Below are 6000 nucleotides of genomic sequence, written 5' to 3' on the forward strand. Positions count from 1 at the left end.
GGGATATCATTGCTAATGTCAGATGATAATGGCTGAAAGCAGAGAACACTGGTTTTATTGATCATGCAAAGGCAGTCAACTGTGTGGATCATAACAAATTATGGATAACACTGTGAAGAATGGGAATTCCAGAACACTTAATTGTGCTCTTGAGGAGCCTGTATTTAGACCAAGAGGCAGTCATTGGAACTTAACAAGGGGATAATGGGTAGTATAAAGTCAGGAAAAGTGTGTGCCAGGGTTGTGTCTTTTCACCATACCTATTCAATCTGAATGCTGAGACATAATCCAAGAAGCTGGGTTACATGAAGGAGAATGGGGCATCAGGATTGGAGGAAGAATCATTAACAACCTGCATTATGCAGATGACACAACCTTGCTTGCTGAAAGTGAAGAGGACTTGGCACTTACTAATGAAGATCAAAGATCACAGCCTTTAATATGGATTACACCTCAACATAAAGAAAACAAAAATCCTCACAACTGGACCAATGAGCAACATCATGATAAATGGAGAAAAGATTGAAGTTGTCAAAAATTTCATTTTACTTGAATCCATAATCAATGCCCATGGGATCAACAGCCAAAAATCAAAAAATGCATTGCATTGGGCAAATCTGTTGCAAAAGATCTCCTTAGTGTTAAAATGCAACTATGTCACTTTAAGGACTAAGGTGCGCCTGACCCAAGCCATTGTTTTTCCAATGGCCTCATATGCATGTGAAAGCAGAACATGAATAAGGAAGATAGAAGAAGAAATGATGCCTTTGTTTTATGTTGTTTATGAACAATATCGAATATACAATGGACATCCAGAAGAATGGACAAATCTGTCTTGGAAGAAATATAACCAGAATGCTCATTAGAAGCAAGGATGGCAAGACTTGCCTCACACACTTTGGACATGCTATCAGGAGGGATCAGTCCCTGGAGAATGACACCATGCTTGGTAATGTAGAGGGTCAGTGAAAAAAAGAAAGATTCTTGATGAAATGAATTGATACAGTGGCTGCAACAATGGGCTAAAGCATAACAATGATTGTGAGGAGGGCACAGGACCAGGCAGCATTTAGTTCTGTTGTACATAGGATCGCTATGAGTAGGAACTACCTTGATGTCATCTAACAATTTCATGTAAAATGGAAAGTAATAAGTTTCCTCTACAATCCATCACTTTGTTGAAATTTTGACACTATAAAATTATTTCCCTTCAGCAAATAAAACAATAACTTAGAGGTTTTTTGGGTTTTTTTTTGGTAAGATTTGTATAATTGTCTTACATATTTTTAAGAATTTTGTAATGTGTGATGCAGTGAAGATGTGAGAAGAGCATTATGATGGCATTGGTGAATGTGGAAAAAGTCAATGTCAATTTTATGACTATCTACAGTCTTATTAGATTAACTGTAATGTTAATAACATTTATATAACACATAACTTCTACAAAATTACTTAAAATATTTCTTCTTATGACACAGATATTTTTATTTCCATTTTAGGGATTAGAAAATTAATATTAAAAAGAATTACCTGTTTTCTTACCAAAGATTCAGTGTTCTGTAGGAATGAAGCTACTGTTTTGAATTATCAAGATAACTACAAAAAGCTAAACGAAAGTTTTTCTAGCTAGACTGCATATATTATAAATATCACTTCCTTGAACTGTTATAAAGTAAATGATCATTTCCTTGTGCACGTTTTCTCACTTGCAAAGGTGTACTGGAAATGGATGGTAATAACATGCATTTGGCTTGTGCTTTAACGCAGTAGAATAGCACATTTCTTAATTACGTATCGTTTAGAGTGGTCTGTCGTTTAGAAGAAACAGCTCTGTTCAGAGGCATTGCACACATGACTGGGAGGATATTGTGGTGAAAAGATATCAACAATAGTTCTGTTAATGTTTTGCTTATACCTGCATCTAATGGGTGATAATGCATCTCACATAACATGTGAAGATAAATTTATAACGTTAATAGGCTTACGTTCCATAACACTAAGCTACTTCTCTAACAAGTTCTACTTCCCTAATAAAATATTATCTTTCTAGTCTCAACTGAAGGAAAGTTAAAGGGTTAGATGGTGTTGCTTTTATTGACATAGCAGCAAAATGTTCTTCCTTTGGTGTATGATACACACACACACACACATATACGTACGGAGAACACTGCAATTTTGTAAATGTTACAGTTAGTGAAAATGTACATTTAGGAAACATTAAATTATCTGCAATCTGGAGACATAGGTCATCTCCATATGGAATTTAAAATTGTGGATCAATTTTTAAATGTTACTCATTTTTTCTCCTACGTCTCTTTGAGAAATTCTAAGACAAATTTAAGGCAGTTGATTAGTTATTTCGGTATCTCTGAAATTGTGCATATGAGGTGGCAATCAATCAGTTCAAGCATGTTACAATCAGTAAATTCATATTACATGTTAAATTTATATTACATGTTAAATTCAGTAAATTTATATTACAATCAGCTTTTTAAAATTATTTCAGTCATAGTTTCCTGATCATAAATTCACTGACCATGAGTTTTGACCACTTGAAAATCTAGATAAATTTAATTAAAATAGATAAACTAAATCTTAAATATGTTGTTTTCCCCACTTCAGCATTAGGATGACAACCTTGTATAAAATGTCAATTGCTAAGTCTCATTCATTTCATTATCTATTTCACTGTAAACTGCTAAATCCTTTTCTACATATTGTTGGTACTTATATTTCTAGAGGATCACAGACATTGTTGAGAAGTTGATGAATGCTAAGCTACTTCTTCCCAGAAAAATGCTCATGACCTTATATCACAATATTTTTCAGTTGGTTCAAAGATTTCCTCAAAATCTGATCATGAACCTTAAGATAAACACTCTATTTTGCGTAAGTTATTCTTATTATTCATAGGGAAAATAACATCACCAAATTATGTCTTTTTCAGAAAAAAAGAAGCAATTTGGTATGGAAACATGATAATTTATTTCCAAATGACTTGTTTCATTTTGTATTCTGAAGATTAAAAAAAAAAAAAATGAGTTTTTCAACCTTTTCAGCTGAGGGTGTTGTCTGCATATAATCAATGAACTTTTCAGAATTATAAATAGTTATATTTTAAGATTACATGTGATTAAAAATTGGGTAATATTGAGGTAAAATACTATGAATAAATATGAAATTATATTGAATGCATAGCTTATTACAAAAAGAATATATTGTATATTATATGTGTCACTATTTCACTATTTGTGTATTTTTCAGTCAAACTTAGATAAGAAGAAAAGTGTATTTCAAATACATCCATGTAGTTTGCAAAGCCATGTATGTTGATGTCTATGCTCAACTTCTTTCGTTATCCAGTATTGTCTTCAGAAGAAAAATTTTGAGTTAAAAATTGTTTTACAAGTAAATTTATAGACCATTTTAAAAATTATAGTGACTTTAAAAATATCTTTGTGAATATCTGTGGATAAAATGTATTTTAGGAGTCAAGCATAAGATGGTTACTGTTAAAAAGTATGCAGGCAATACAAAAGTCCAGCCCAGTTGTGGCTTAGTATATCATTCTGCACATTTGTTTTCTTGATTCATGTTATTTGTTACAAAAAAAAAATCCAGTAGATTTATTATAGAATAAAATAAGTAAAGAAACACCTCTTACAAGAGAGAAGTGAGAATTCTGTTTTGATCTTTATATCAGAATCTTGTATTTAATTCTCTCTACTTTCAGCCTTGCTTCTCATCTATGTACGTTTATGCTTCAGCTTTTTAATCACTGTCTGAGTGCTTTTATTTTCTAAGCTGTTTGGCTTTAATCAGGGAGCAGTCATTAGTAGAACAATAAAATGACAAATACTTGATTCTTCTATATCAGTGGTCATTGGTATAAATAAGGGACACTGTTGCTATGAGATTAACTATAATTTATAAATAGCTTTTTTCAGCGTGTCATTGTTGTTGTTAAGCGCCATCAAGTCAGCTCTGATTCTTAGCAAACCTATGTGTAACTGAAAGAAACATTGCTGGTCTTATGCCATCCTCACAATAGTAGGTAATTTTAAGCCCATTGTTGCAGCCACTATTGAGGGTCTTCTTTTTTGCTGACCCTCTACTTTACCAAGAACGATGTCCTTCTCCAAGGATTGGTCCCTCCTGAAAACATGCTCAAAGTAAGTGAGAAAAAGGAGAATTCTGACTGTATTTCCTCCAAGACAGATTTGTTCATTCTTCTGGCAGCCCAAGATACATTCAATAGTCTTCGCCATAATTCAAATGGGTTCTTTTTCGGTCCTTCTTTTTCATTTTCCAGCTTTCACATACTTATAAGGTGATCGAAAAGACTATGGCTTGAGTCAGGAGTACCTTAGACATCAAAATATCGTCTTTATTTTATAAGATTTTAAAAATGTCTTTTGCAGCAGATTTTCTAAATGCAATACATCATTTGATTTCTTTCTTTTTTATTTTAAATAATATCTTATTGGAAAAACAAATCACCAATTTCATATGGAAGGGAAAGAGGCCCCAGATCAATAAGGCATGACTGAAAAAGAAGAACAAAGTGGGAGGCCTTACTTTACCTGATTTTAGAACCTATTATATCGCCACAGTGGTCAAAACTGCCTGGTACTGGTACAACAACAGATACATGGACCAATGGAACAGAATTGAGAATCCAAACATAAATCCATCCACATATGAGCAGGTGATATTTGACAAAGGCCCCAGAACAGTTAAATGGGGAAAAGACAGTCTTTTGAACAAATGGTGCTGGCATAACTGGATATCCATCTGCAAAAAAATGAAACAAGACCCATACCTCACTCCATGTACAAAAACAAACTCAAAATGGATCAAAGACCTAAATATAAAATCTAAAACGATAAAGATCATGGAAGAAAAAATAGGGACAACGTTAGGAGCCCTAATACATGGCATAAACAGTACAGAAAACATTATAAAGAACGTAGAAGAAAACCTAGATAACTGGGAGCTCCTAAAAATCAAACACTTATGCTCATCCAAAGACTTCACCAAAAGAGTAAAAAGACTACCTACAGACTGGGAAAAAGTTTTTAGCTATGACATTTCTGATCAGCGCCTGATCTCTAAAATCTACATGATACTGCAAAAACTCAACTGCAAAAAGGCAAATAAACCAATTAAAAAATGGGGAAAAGATATGAATAGACACTTCACTAAAGAAGATATTCAGGTGGCTAACAGATATATGAGGAAATGTGCACGATCATTAGCCATTAGAGAAATGCAGATCAAAACTACAATGAGATTTCATCTCACTCCAACAAGGCTGGCATTAATCCCCAAAACACAAAATAATAAATGTTGGAGAGGCTGCGGAGAGATTGGAAGACTTTTGCACTGCTGGTGGGAATGTAAAATGGTACAACCACTTTGGAAATCCATTTGGCACTTCCTTAAAAAGCTAGAAATAGAACTACCATATGATCCAGCAATCCCACTCCTTGGAATATATCCTAGAGAAATAAGAGCCTTTACACGAACAGATACATGCACACCCATGTTTATTGCAGCACTGTTTACAATAGCAAAAACATGGAAGCAACCAAGGTGCCCATCAACAGATGAATGGATAAATAAATTATGGTATATTCACACAATGGAATACTACACATCAATAAAGGACAGTGAGGAATCTGTGAAACATTTCATAACATGGGGGAGCCTGGAATGCATTATGCTGAGTGAAATTAGTTGTGAAAGGACAAATATTGTATAAGACCACTATTATAAGAACTTGAGAAATAGTTTAAACTGAGAAGAAAACATTCTTTTGTGGTTACAAGAGGCAGGAGAGAGGGAGAGTGGGAGAGGGTATTCACTAATTAGATAGTAGATAAGAACTACTTTAGGTGAAGGGAAAGACGACACACAATACAGGGGAGGTCAACACAATTGGACTAAAGCAAAAGCAAAGTAGTTTCCTGAATAAACTGAATGCTTCAAAGGCCAGTG

This window comes from Elephas maximus, chromosome 6 (assembly GCF_024166365.1).
Source record: "Elephas maximus indicus isolate mEleMax1 chromosome 6, mEleMax1 primary haplotype, whole genome shotgun sequence".
Classification (NCBI taxonomy): Eukaryota; Metazoa; Chordata; class Mammalia; order Proboscidea; family Elephantidae; genus Elephas; species Elephas maximus.